The sequence below is a fragment of the Saccostrea echinata genome, unplaced genomic scaffold (assembly GCF_033153115.1).
Source record: "Saccostrea echinata isolate AGI-Se365-2 ecotype Australia unplaced genomic scaffold, CSIRO_AGI_Sech_v1 ptg000371l, whole genome shotgun sequence".
Classification (NCBI taxonomy): Eukaryota; Metazoa; Mollusca; class Bivalvia; order Ostreida; family Ostreidae; genus Saccostrea; species Saccostrea echinata.
Genome location: NW_026890119.1, coordinates 117 through 15051, shown reverse-complemented (window position 1 = coordinate 15051; position 14935 = coordinate 117). Strand labels below are relative to the sequence as shown.

General features: G+C 35.0%; 1 long non-coding RNA gene across 3 annotated transcripts; it reads left to right on the top strand.

The window, feature by feature from the left end:
* Positions 1-75: 75 nt before the first annotated feature.
* On the top strand, positions 76-13853 carry LOC133178038 (uncharacterized). 3 transcript variants are annotated; one of them, XR_009719959.1, is made up of 8 exons: positions 76-699; positions 926-1060; positions 8493-8536; positions 10378-10439; positions 10657-10755; positions 11378-11404; positions 11606-11677; positions 13727-13853. It is a non-coding gene; the product is annotated as an uncharacterized LOC133178038 (long non-coding RNA). The 3 variants fall into 3 exon arrangements; XR_009719958.1 differs by having other exon boundaries at positions 851-1060; XR_009719960.1 differs by lacking the exon at positions 10378-10439 and having other exon boundaries at positions 851-1060.
* Positions 13854-14935: the final 1082 nt, after the last annotated feature.

Sequence of the window (14935 nt, the reverse complement as noted above, 5' to 3'; positions counted from 1 at the left end):
AACGTACAATGTCTTGTATATTTTTAATATGTTGACGGTGCAACCGTAAGGGTGAGCGCAGATACCTATATTCAGTTTTAATTTAGATCTGGCTCTTCAAAGTTATCAAACTGCACGAGACTTTTAGTACGTGTAGACTCTGACGTCATATAACGTCGCTTGTAAGTAGCATTACCAAAACAAAGTCTGAACAGGGCTTATTTTAATAAAGAAGTTTTAATCTACTATTTGTCTGCTATATATCCATCAAATCAACGTGGGTGTATATTTTTTTTGGAACTTCTTGCTACTGCGAGAACGTTGTTTGTGGGGAGAAGCAATTCGCAAAGCATTATGGGATCACAGGTAACTGTGGAAAAAAATTCATTTGGATCAATTTGCAAAGTCAGAATTTTCTCTTCGCCCAGGCATTGCTTTTAGAGCTCCCAGTGATGAGCGGCGCTTTGCGCTGCTCGCTGCGCTCGCTAATATCTATGCTTTTTCATATGTTAATTTAATATTATAACTGGAAAGGATTGACAGGGAATCAAACTTGGACTCCTGCATAGCTTGTAAGCTGCTCTAATCCACCCATGCCGACATCCCGGTCAGCACAATCCAAACCACTAAGTGTATCTGGTCACCAGCAATTGGACCTGCCTGAGCTTCTTGTGTCTGATCACCAGCAATTGAACTTGCCTATCTGCCATTTTCATCAAGGTTTGTTAACGTCCAAGAAAGTATGAAGTGTACTTAAACTAAACTTATGATCTGGTATTTTCAATAAGATTTTTTTTTAAATTGAATGAGGAAGTTATTTTGAGCAGCATATTTCAATCCATTTATTGTTAATAAAAAAGATTTCTTTTAGTTGGAAATGATGTAGTTTACTCAATGGTGTGTAGACTGTCAACATGTGAAACCTACATAGTCTCCTCTGTTAAAGATCACTAATGGTGGATAAACAATGAGTGATGCAGACTGTTCACCAAAAGGGAGTTTTGACACCTGTATGCCTATATTTCTACCAATCACCCTGTTATCTTTTTTGTCATGTTCTTTGGACAGGTAAAATAACAAGGTAATTGTTGAAAATAATTTTAATATGTAATAAAAATAGAACATATATAAACTACATACACAGCATCAATACCCCTTCCTCCTTTTGCACAGTGGCACAGGTGAGCTTTTTTGATCCAAATTTGTCCATTGCATGTGCAATCTAATTAAAATTAGATCCTTTGATCTGCTCACATATGATCCCTACACACTTTGTGTAGCGATCATATGTGAGCTGATCAAAGGATTTAATTTCAATTAGATTGTAGCATGTAGTCATTTACATCATTGATTTTTTGGTTAACTTTTCACAATTTCCTCTTCTTCTCTGAAACTAATTTTAACCAAATTTGGCACAGAGTATCCTTGTATAAAGATTTAAATGAAGGATCATGCCCCCTTTCAAGTGGAAATAATTAAGAATAAGCAAAAACTTGAGTGTGGTCATTTAGGAATCTTGTTCAGAACAACATATATTCCAGTCAGGGAAGGACATGATAAAGTCAGTTTAGAACCTAGCTTACCCAGACTTAAAGTGACTTCCTTCAGTCAGTTTAGAACCTAACCCAGTCAGGCAGAAACCTAACCCACTTAGGCAGGAACGTGAAATAGTCAGTTCAGATCCAAATCAGTAATGCAGAAACAAAACCCACTCAGGCTAAAAATTGAATAAGTCAGTTTAGAACATTACCCAGTCAGGCAGAATCATAAAACTGTTAGTTAAGAACCTAACCCAGTCGGATAGAAACTTAACTCAGTCAGGCATGAACATAAAACAGTCATATTAGAACCTAACCCAGTCAGGTAGAAACATCAAACACTCAGTTCAAAACCTAATCCAGTCAGGAAGATACATTACCTAGTCAGTAAGAAACATGAATTAGTCAGTTTAGAACCTAACGCAGTCGGAGCGTATCATAAAACATTCATTTTAGAACCTATCCCATTCAGGAAAGTAACCCAGTCAATCAGGGACATAAAACAGTCAGTTCACATCCTAACCCAGTTAGGTATAATCATAAAACAGTCAGTTCAGAAACATGAACAAGTCGATTTAGAACCTAGGCAGAATTGCTTAACATTTAGTTAAGAACCTAACCCAGTCAGGTAGAAACCTTACTCAGTCAGGTAGAAACCTTACCCAGTCAGGTAGAAACCTAAGCCAGTCAGGTAGAAACATAAAACTGGCAGTTTAGAACCTAACCCAGTCAGGATTAAACATAACCCAGTCAGACAGAAACATGAACAAGTCTGTTTAGAAACTAATCCAGTCAGACAGAGTCAGAAAACAGTCAGTTTAAAACCCAACCCAGTCAGGTAGAAACATAATCCTGTCAGAAACTGAAACAGTCAGTTCAGAACTTAACCCAGTTAGGTAGAAACATAACCCAGTCAGGCAGTAATATGTACAAGACAGTTTAGAACTTAACCCAGTCAGGCAGGGACATGAACAAGTCAGTTAAGAACCTAATCCAGTCAAGCTGAATCATGAAACTGTCAGTTTAGAACCAAACCCAGTCAGGCAGAAATATTACCCTGTCAGGCAGAATCATAAAACTATCAGTTTTGAACCCAACCCAGTCAGGAAGAAACCTATCCCAGTCAGACAGAAACATGAACAAGTCAATTTAGAACCTAACCCAGTCAGGCAGAATTGTATAACATTCAGTTAAGAACCTAACCCAGTCAGGTAGAAAAATAAACCAGTCAGGTAGAAACATAAATCTGGCAGTTTAGAACCTAACCCAGTCAGGATTAAACATAACCAGGTCAGACAGAAACATGAACAAGTCAGTTTAGAACCTAATCCAGTCAGGCAGGAAAATGAACAAGTCAGTTTAGAACCCAACTCAGTCAGGCAGAAACATAACCCAGTCAGAAACATAAAACAGTCAGTTCAGAACTTAACCAGTCAGGTAGAAAGATAACCCAGTCAGGCAGTAATATGAACAAGTCAGTTTAGAACTTAACCCAGTCGGGCAGGAATATGAACAAGTCAGTTAAGAACCTAAGCCAGTCAGACTGAATAATAAAACAGTCAGTTTAGAACCTAACCCAGATAGGCAGGAACATAAGTCAGTTAAGAACCTAACAAAGTCAGGTAGAATTGTGAAACAGTAAGCTTAAAATCTAACCCAGTCAGGAAGAAACCTAATTCAGTCAGACAGGAACATAAAACTGTGAGTTCAGAACCTAACCCAGTCAGGTAGAAACCTAACCCAGTCAGGCAGGAATATAAAATATTCAGTTCAGAACCTAACCCAGAAACATAACCCAGTCAGGCAGTAGTATGAACAAATCAGTTTAGAACTTGAGCCGGTCAGGCAGGAACATGAACAATTCAGTTAAGAAACCAAGCCAGTCAGGCTGAATCATAAAACAGTCAGTTAAGAACCTAACCCAGTCACATAGAGTTGTAAAACAGTAAGCTTAAAACCTTACCCAGTCAGGTAGAAACCTAACCCAGTCAGGCAGGAACATGAACAAGTCAGTTTAAAACCTAACCCAGTCAGGCAGAATCATAAAATAGCCAGTTTAGAACCCAAGCAAGTCAGGTAGAAACTTAACCCACTCAGGCAGAATCATAAAACTATCAGTTTAGAACCTAACCCAGTCAGGAAGAAACTTAACCCAGCCAGGTGGAACCCTAACCCAGTCGGGCAAGAACATGAACAAGTCAGTTTAGAACCTGACCCAGTCAGACAGAATCAGAAAACAGCTTAAAACCCAACCCTGTCAGGTAGAAACATAGCCCAGTCAGAAACATAAAACAGTCGGTTCAGAACTTAACCCAGTCAGGTAGAAACATAACCCAGTCAGGCAGTAATATGAACAAGTCGGTTAAGAAATTAACCCAGTCAGGCAGGAACATAAACAAGTCAGTTAAGAACCTAGCCCAGTCAGGCAGAATCGCGAAACTGTCAGTTTAGAACCTAACCCATTCAGGCAGGAACATAAAACAGTCAGTTTAGAACCTAACCCACTCAGGCAGAATCATAAAACAGTCAGTTTAGAACCTAACCCAGTCAGGAAGAAACTTAACCCAGCCAGGTGGAAACCTAACCCAGTCAGGCAAGAACATGAACAAGTCAGTTTAGAACCTGACCCAGTCAGACAGAATCAGAAAACAGTCAGCTTAAAACCCAACCCTGTCAGGTAGAAACATAACCCATTCAGAAGCATAAAACAGTCGGTTCAGAACTTAACCCAGTCAGGTAGAAACATAACCCAGTCAGGCAGTAATATGAACAAGTCAGTTAAGAAATTAACCCAGTCAGGCAGGAACATAAACAAGTCAGTGAAGAACCTAACCCAGTCAGGCAGAATCACGAAACTGTCAGTTTAGAACCTAACCCAGTCAGGCAGAAACATAAAACAGTCAGTTTAGAACCTAACCCAGTCGGGCAGAATCATGAAACAGTCAGTTTAGAACCTACCCAGTCAGATATAAACATAAAACAGTCGGTTTAGAACCTATCCCAGTCAGGAAAAAATGTAACCTAGTCAGGCAGAAACATGAACAAGTCAGTTCAGAACCTAACCCAGTCAGGCAGAATCATAAAACTGTCAGTTTAGAGCCTAACCCAGTCAGGTAGAAATCTAATCCAGTTAGACAGGAACATGAATAAGTCAGTTTAGAATCAAACCCACTCTAGTTAAAACCTAACCCAGTCAAGCTGGAACAAAACAAGTCAGTTTAGATCCAGACATTCTGAGTTTGAAATTTTGATGTTAAAGGGGGAGTTTCGATAAGGCTGCTCAGCGGCCCACTTTTTCTTAAAAATAAATTTCAATTTATTTTTTCAAAACTAGTTTAGAATTCAAGATAAATATGTTAACTTTTGTTATTTATATTTTAAAAGTTAATATGAAAAGAATTAACACTGTAGCTGATACAAACTTAGATGTACACTCAGATTCGTTAACATTAGGCTCATGAGAAAATATAAGAGGGTGGCATTTATAAATCGATGTTTAGAATATGAAGTGCATGAGGGACACTCACCTAAATTTGTTCAGTAATTAGATATACTCTGCACACTCATTTCTTGAAATATGATGAGTGTCGCCTGTGCACTTCATATCCAAAAATTGAAAATTGCATAACATGCATATCTAAAAGTAGAAACTCCTGGTTTCTTGATCTGACTCTGTGTTAAAATACTAAGCCAAAAGTAGCATATTTTGTTGAATTAAAGAAGATTCTCAATTATACATGTATTAACAGTAGAAAACATTATCGTATCCTGTCTTCATTTTGATACCATTTTTGTCGCCAACATATAACGTTAACGCTAACGTCACATTTTTAGCTCACCTCCTCGAAGTTGGGGGAGCTTTTGTAATACCATCAGCATCGGTTTTCCAGGTAAAAGTTTTTGAAGCAGATTTTTTTTCAAGTATATCTATGCCCTATATTAATCACAGTCACCTGATCTAGCATGTTTCCTTGTCACCAGTAAGGTTTCAAATGCTGGATTTTAGCCAAAGAATGTCCAGGTAAATGTTTTAAAAGCAGGTTTAAGTTTTTGGAGCAGAGCAGCTGTAAGCACTTGTTGATCAGACTTGCTTCATGATGCATCTACAGATGCACACTATTAGATTTGCTTTAGATGCTGGATATGACCTACATTTCCTTAATGATAGAGCAGGTTAAAGATTTTGAAGTGTGTCTCATTCTTATGTGACTATAAGCCCTATCATAACCAAACTTGCACTGATGATGCATCTAGGATTGCACACTACCAGACATGGTTCAGATGCTGGAACTTTCTTACATTTTCTGACTGACTGAACAAAAAAGTTTTAAAGCAAGTCCATTCCTTAACGTTATTTATCATGCATAGTTACAAGAAAGTCAAAAATACAAATATTTTTGACTTTCTTGTATAGAAATTCACGCTCCAACATGCTAGGGAAGTGCCCATGTATTGCCGTGTGATTGACATATAGGGAACGTGGATTGTTTTAAGTCTGGATGTCTAGGCGCATATGTCTGCCTGATTAAGGATTAAACACGTATCTTTGGCATTTACACGTGTATTTCGAACTGCGCTTTGGTCTAGCAAATCATTTATAATGAATTCTAAAACTCTCTAAATGAGGAGTGACTAGAGTTGGTGAAGCAACTTAAGTATCTATGGAGAGCGGGGAAGCGATAGGAAATTAGTCCTGGCTGGGATTCTCTCAGTTATGCTGAAAACATGATGCAGGCAAATACTTCTAAGTTTCATAATGAAAAGGAAACACTCAATGTATTATAGATTTTTCCATCATTTGGCTATTCACATATTACGTATCATGATAAAATATTTTTGACTGTAATTAATATTATTCATATTATCAAATACATTGCAATATACTGAAGCCGGTAGGTGCTAGGTAAAAAAAAAAAATTATCTGGCCTGCCATTGAAATATCTGGCGGCTGCCAGAAAAAATTTAGTGGTTTGCCAATCAAGTTGTAGCACCCAATGATGTACCTTAATGCACTTGATTGACAGAGGTACACAGACCAGGTATTTTTAAAGGCGGTGCTTAAAATCTCTGCCTTTAACGACATTTACAACTTCTGTTTGTAGTCAAATCTGGGAGTTTCATGCCTTATTAGCAAGATTACATGTCTACACTGCAAGAAACTTACTTGCCTGCTTCTAGTTATTTATGTGTTGGCCGCCAAATAAGTTTCTGGTTGCTGCCAGTTATTTATGTTTTGGTCGCAGGAAAGCTATTTGGCAGATATATTTTTCTAGTGGCCGCCAAATAATTATGTGGTGGCTGCCAGATAAAATATTTTTCTTACCTTGCACCTACAACATACCGGCTTACATAGCAATATGATTCTTTTAAATAAACTTCTTATTCATGTATGTATATAAAGTTGCATTTATTTTTTAATCTTTTTACTTCAAAACATTTTATTTAAGGAGGCTGGGGGGTCAACAAATTAACCACAAATTAACCACCAGATTTAACTTTAATTTTTAGATATGATATCTTAAGCTGTCAACTATCATTCGGCAAAGAAAAATTTCAAAAAATTTAGTTTTAAAATTTGATCATTTTCTATATCTTCATATGGAGCTCTTCTTCTAAAGGAGATCAATATAGTCTAAAAATGGCCACAACCCCCCAGCCTCTTTAATTTCAATTTTATGATATTAAGGTATATTTTTATAAAATATGTAGTTGTATAATCTCATTGATGAAAATGTATTGCATATCCCTGTATATGACGTTTTTACGTTTACCTATCTCATGTCCATATATCTTTTCATTTGCATTTTTCGTATGGGAAAATGTTAAATGTTGATTGTAAAGTTTACATATAAACTGTCGATTAATTATGATGTTAAAACTTTCTATATATGTTTACGTTTTATAAGATCAATTCATCCTCTTTTAAAGAAAAGTAACATTTAACACACCAGAAAAATATCGCACCTTAAAAAAAAAACATTCGCGTAAGGTAAATACCATTTTCCGTAAAAAAAATTGTTGCAATTGGTTAATTTATGTCTTTATTCATATTTACCCTATTTCATTTATTATTTTGACGATTTAAAAAATCCACTTTCCCCCTATAAAAATGTCTACTCCAAAAATATACGAAAGGGGGTATACTTAAATTTTCAATTATCACGTGACCGGAAAATGCTTCACATAAATTATTTTCATATTTTTTGGATGATAAGGAGTTTTTCTACAAAATATAAAAAATTTCAGAAAATTTCGTGAGGGGCCGAAAAACCGCCTTATCGACACTCCCCCTTTGTTTTTATTATTGTTTGGTTGATGAAGTAATGTTCCTAGTTTCATATTTTACTTCACTGGAATTTTTGCAAATGAAAGAACAATTTTAAAAATGTGTTTGATAACCCCAAAAAACTGCACCAGATATACTCAAAGATTTTTATTGTATTTTATAATCGTCTATACTTATTTTAAATTCTTTGTCATTGCAAGAAATCATTTGCAATTCTGTAAATGAGTATAATTTCTGAGAATTCAAATTACCATAGAAGCAGAATTTTTAGGGAGGATTCAATTTTGGCATTTTTAGTGAGGGAACTGAGATTGCTAAAATTGAATATTGCTGACAATATATTCTATTTTGGCTGTTATAGCTTTCTCTCTTGATATTACAAAATCACTTAAATTACTTCTTGCTAAAAATTTGGGGGTAAATTTCTAAATTGGCATCTCACTAAGATTTCCACTTATACAGTATTTTTTTGTTAAAAACAAGTACATGTATTTGGTGGTTTATTTTCTTAGAATATGGAAATGCTTTCATAATAGGCATATACATGTTCATATATCTCTTAAGAAGGTCATTATTTTTTTCAGATCTGCTCTTTTGATGAAAACTGAGAAAAAATCCCATTTCATAAAATTCTAAGATGTTAAAATGTAGTACAACACCTAAAATGAAAATTTTGTGCATTTTTCCAGGTAAAACAAGTAGAAAGAAAAGGCTGGAGCAAAGATGAGAAAAGGTAGGTTAACATAGTTGTCATTTGATAAAATCAAAAGATGCTATTTAGTACCAGGGATGGGGTAATGGTAATGTGTAATGGTAATTGACTGTAATTAATTACGAATTTTGATGTAATTGAAAGTAATGTGTAATTGACCCAATTTTCAATTACATGTAATTGTAATTTAATTAATTACTTTCAAGAAAAGCATGTAATTCACAATTACTTTTCAATTACATTCAATTACACCTGTGTTTAATAAATGAGAAATAGCCTCCACCCCTTCAAATCCCATACACTTTATTCAAGAAAGGTTAACTGATTTATTTTTACAAAATGTTCTATAATAATTTTTTTTTAATCATATATTTCCTTTATTTAGTGAATTGCTGTTTCCTCTTTAAAAAGCATTTTCTTCAAAACTTTTTAATCATATTTATCTCTTTGTTTATAATGTAAAAATAAAATAAATAATTTCCATTAAGTTGTGTATGAATTGACACTTAAAATATCTAGTCCAATGGCTTCTAATTCTTTGTTTGCCATACCTACAGCTTGTCTTAGAAGTGATTAACAGGTGCTAATTAGTGCCCTAGGGTCATGTTCATATTGACACTAAACTTAAATAGAGATTTTACACTCATTTTGACTAGTATATACCTAATGGTAGTTTTGTACACATACATTGACTATGTCTTCCCACAAATCTTTTTTGTAATATATAATTTGGTGTTATAACACCAATATTTATAATATATTAAAAATTTGTGGGAAGACAGTAGTTTGACACACAATATGTCAAATATAACATTTTGAGATATATTGCTTAGGATGATAAAAAAGCAGGAAACAAGGCAAAATGCACCCATTGTTTTCCATAAATATATCAGAAAGCTTTAAAAACGAACACATGAATTAATGTAAAACAGCATCCGGGTCCTGTAAAAGGACCATGTCCCAGTTGAAAATTGGCTCTCTTTTTTTCCCTAAATTGAGGTAACGATTCCCAACTGATGACCAAATTCAATTTTTTGATGCTGTTTATATATAGAAATAACATGCTTTGAAATTTTAATCATTTTTAAAGATATATATTATGTGTATATAGGGAACAAGTCCACTATTTAACTCTTTAATCAAAAAATAAATAAAATTCAACAACATTTCCCAATTTTGCCACTTTTCTATGAAAAATTTACAATTAAAAGGGTACAGGACCCTGGACCAAAAAGGGTCAATAATATTTATAATAAGCCCTGAAACTTGCTATTAGTCAGTATTTACCGGTAAGTATTCATGTCACAAATGCCCCAGTGTAAAATATCTTCATTGTGGCAGAAAAATCTGATGGATGTAGGTTAGGGGACACAATTTTTAAAAAATTCATAACATCTAAACAATGTTTACTTCATGTAAAAAAAAAAGTTACTAAATGTATATGAATATAAATGAATGTTCATGACTATTTATCATTGTTTATTTTTATACGTTTTTTCCTAATGTAATTTGTAATTTAATTAATTACATTTGCAAAGTAATTGTAATTTAATTAATTACATTTCAAAATCCTTGTAATGGTAATGGTAATTTAATTGAAGGTTTTGGGCGAGTAATTGTAATCAATACCCACCCATCCCCTCCCATTAAAGCAAATAGACTTAAAAGGGACAAAGACTGTAATCACTTTGTTTGTATGTTTTGATATACATGTATGTCCTGAACATGTCTTTTAGCTGATAAACTAATTTGACTGAGTTCAAAAACATTCCTGCATTTTATCTGTATAAGAGATTTTAAAAATTGATGAACAGATCTGATTCAGACTTTTTGCTTAGACTGTACTTCCCATCTTTTGACAGCACCATATGCCAAGGGTTTGTAAGGAGAGTAGCAGATCAGAAACCTTTGACTAGAGAAGATGGTATTTGTTGTGACAAGACCTTTCTTTGAATACAAACACTTTTTGAACTCTTCACTTTAACGTTGTAGACCTCAACCTAAATTTGAAAAATCCAAACCTTTGTCTTGAACTGCCATAGGGGACAACAATGTTTCACAAACACATCTTGTTATTTCATATAAATATCATTTGCTTTCCTTTCAACTTAAAATTATGCAATAGTTTGTCATAATTACAGTGAATGGAGACAGATTCTGATGATGCCATCATTGGGAGGCAGGATGACTATAAGACACTAATTCCTCATCCATAAAGATTTCTACAAGTGGTTCATTTGGTAGGTTAGACTGGGATACCAACAAACTTAGATGGTGTGATAGAATCACTTTTTCCCCCAGAGAATGCATTGTTTTACATTTCTTGGACACTCCTCAGCATAATAATTAATCATATTTAAAGAAAACACTACCAATTCTACAATGTGACAACAAATGTTCAAAAGGCAGTAAACTGAATATTTTTTGCTCACCTCAACAAAGTCGAGATGAGCTTTTGCTTTATAAGTGTGTTGACATCCCAGTAAAAGTTTTATGGGCAAGTTCATTCCCAAGTAACTTTAAGCGTAGAGCTTATAGTTACTTGGGAATGAACTTGCCCATAAAACTTTTACAAAGTACCAAAGTTTCAAGTAACTATAAGCTCTACCTGTACAAAAAGTTGCATGGATGATGCTTCTGACTTAAGTGGATGATAAGACATTTATTTTCAGGATGATTATTTTGGACATTCCCAAGAAACTATAATTCCTAACTAGACCAAACTTGTATGGTAAGGCATGTAGATGTGCACACTACTAGAACATTCAATTTATGATAGACATTGCCTTCACTCATAGATAATATTCTTCTGAGGAGAACTTTAAGAAAAGTGATTTTGATGTTATGCACTTATATTTTCAGAAATGAATACAGATTTCATTACAAGACGTGAGTATGTTCAAAGGAAACAGCCAATCAAAATGAACTTAGTCAGTTGTAGTTGTATATATAACGAGAGACAATTTATTTTTATTTTTTCATTTTTGGCATCTTATTTTAGGCCTACAGTATTAATTTTGGACTCATGAGCTAAGAATATCATATCTTTAGCAGAATTGTCCCACTTAATTAAAGGGAACTTTTTTTTAGGTGTGCATGGTGCAACATCCTGGATGGTGTGTAGTATGTTTGTTAACATGTGAAGCCTACGTGTATTTCAGGGTAGATATGTTTACTGTTAATTACTGTCGGGTGTATTTTTTCTGGTCTCAATTTTTAAGTCACCTGAGTCACTCAGGTGACCTATAGCTATCCGTTTTTTGTCTGTCATCGTGCAATGTGTGTTAACATTTGAACATTTTTAGCTTCTTCTCTGAAACCGCTCAACCAATTTCAACCAAATTTGGCATATAGCATTCTATGGTTGAAGGGGAACAAAAATTTTGAATTTCATGGTCCCTGCCCCCCTGGGGCCTAAGGGGTGGGGCTAAAACCACCAAAATTAATGCAATCTTTAAAAATCTTCTTCTTTATTCCTGGACATCAAGCAGTCAAACTGTTAGCATGATTGTAATAAGCATTGAGCCCTCGACCAAAATTGTGAAATTCATGGCCCCAGGGTCAGGGGTTCTGGTGCTAGGGTGGGGCTTTATAGATCATCTAGTGAAAGTGCATTATTTCTTTTAAATTCTTCTCCTCTGCTCCTGGATATTAAATAAACCAACTAAGTACATAGTTATGATGAGCAAGAGTGCCTCTTCCAAAATTGTGAATTTCATGGCCCAAGGGTCAGCGGTTCTGGTGTTAGGTTGGGGCTCTATTGATTATATAGTGAAAATGCATTAATTCTTTGAAAATCTTCTTCTCTGCTCCTGGATATAAAATAAACTAAATAAGTACATAGTTATGATGAGCAAGAGTGCCACTTCCAAACTTGTGAATTTCATGTTCCAAGGGTCAGGGGTTCTGGTGTTAGGGCGGGGCTCTATTGATTGTGTAGTGAAAATGCATTAATTCTTTGAAAATCTTCTTCTCTGTTCCTGGGTATTAAATAAAGTAACTAAGTACATAGTTATGATGAGCAAGAGTGCCTCTTCCAAAATTGTGAATTTCATGGCCCCAGGGTCAGGGGTTCTGGTGTTAGGGTGGGGCTCTATTGATTATATAGTGAAAATGCATTAATTCTTTGAAAATCTTTTTCTCTGCTCCTGGGTATTAAATAAAGTAACTACGTACATAGTTATGATGAGCAAGAGTGCCTCTTCCAAAATTGTGAATTTCATGGCCCCAGGGTTAGGGGTTCTGGTGTTAGGGCGGGGCTATATTGATTATATAGTGAAAATGCATTAATTCTTTGAAAATCTTCTTCTCTGCTCCTGGGTATTAAATAAAGTATTTAAGAACATAGTTATGGTGGACATGGCTGCCTTTTTAGAAATTATGAATTTCATGGCCCCAGGGTTAGGGGTTCTGGTGTTAGGGCGGGGCTCTATTGATTATATAGTAAAATTGCATTAGTTCTTTGAAAATCTTCTCTGCTCTTGGATTTTAAATAAACTAACTTGGTGCATAGTTATGACAAGCATGGTTGCCTTTTCCAGAATTGTGAATTTCATGGCCCCTGGATCAGGGGTTCTAGTGTAAGGGCGGGGCTATATTGATTATATAGGGAAAATGCATAAATTTTTTCAAAATTTTCTTCTCTACTCCTGGGTATTTTTCAAACAAAGGAAGTGCATGGTTATAAGGAAGAATGCCTCTTCCAAAATTGTGAAATTCATGGCCCCAGGTAGACTTGGAAATAATAGATGAATAAAATTGAGACAAAAATAACTTATCCTTTTTAATTGTTCTTCAAAGGCCAAGAGAGGCCAATGTGAGAAGTAAAAATATGGGGTTAAAAAATAGACAGTTTGTTGATATTCTGCATGGTAATAGTGATAAATGGGGGACAGATAGATACTAGACCAATTATTTTGTTGATGCAAATCATACTATTTTCTTGCTTTTGGGCAACAGAGCTTCATTTATCAGTTTATGGATCCTCTAAATTGTTGTATTGTACTCAGGTGACCGTTAAGGCCCTTGGGCCTCTTGTTTGTTTAAGCATTAATCTTTATTTTCTCTTTCATTGATTATCTGCTTAGAGTCTTAGTTAATTAATTAATTTAATTGAAGCTATATAGTAACATGTAGTGATATTATTTCATTGTGTCGGACCTAAAGAGTAACAGGTAACTCTCATTTTGACTACAATTTCTCTGATTTCAGGAGTTGTCTCCCATGTTTAAGATCAGTAATGGCGGATATACAATGCAGTATGCTGTCTGGTCATCAACAGAGAGTTTTGACACCCGTATTTCTACCAATCACCTCTGTAACCTTTGTTGTATTCATCAGATAGGTAAGAAAAACAAGATAATTAATTAAAATAATTTTGATAAGATAAAATTAAAACATTTTTACATGTATGGACTCCCTCATATAAGAAAATGTCACATTTTACTCATACAATTATACATCATTTACATTTCCCCATTTTCCCCATTTACACAGTTGAATAGAATCAGTGCATAATAAAACATAACAACAATTATTATATAGTCTATAAATTTACAAATTATTTATTAATTACAAAATTCATACATTTAAATTAAATACACAGCATCAATGCCCCCTGCTCCCCTCCCTCCCCCCCCTCCCTTTTCACACAACTTCCTTTTTAATATTGAATCTGTTACTGATTTACTGTAAGTGTCTTTAGATTTTTAGCTCACCTCAAAGAAGTTGGGGGAGCTTATGTGATACCTCCGGCGTCCCAGGTTATAGTTTTTGCAGCAGTTTTCTTTTTCAGCACTTCTATGCCTTACATAAATCAGAGTTGCATGGAAGATGTTTATAGTGTGTTTCTTTGTACCAGTCAAGGTTTCAGATGCTGCAATTTCAGCTAAAAGATGACCAGGTTAATGTTTTTAAAGCAGGTTGAAGATTTTGGAGCAGGTTAAAGTTTTTGGGGCAGGTCTCATTTCCAAGTAACTATAAGCCCTATCGTGACCAAACTTGCATGGATGATACATCTTAGGATGCTAACTACCACCCTTCTTTAGATGCTGGATCTGACCTACATTTTCCAGATGAGTGACCAGGTTAAAGTTTATAGAACAGGTTCATTCTAAAGTAACTATAGACCCATGTTGACCAGACTTGCATGGATGATACATCTAAGGATGCACACTACCAGGCTAGCTTTGGATACTGGATCTGACCTACGTTTTCCAGATGGGTGACCAGGTTAAAGTTTTTGGAGCAGGATCATTCTAAAGTAACTATTTGCTGTACCTTGACCCGACTTGCATGGATGATACATCTAAGGATGCACACTACTGAACTTGCTTCAGATGCTTGATTTGATCTACATATTCCGGATGAGTGACCAGGTTAAAGTTTTTGGTTCAGGTCCATTACCAAGAATCTATAAGG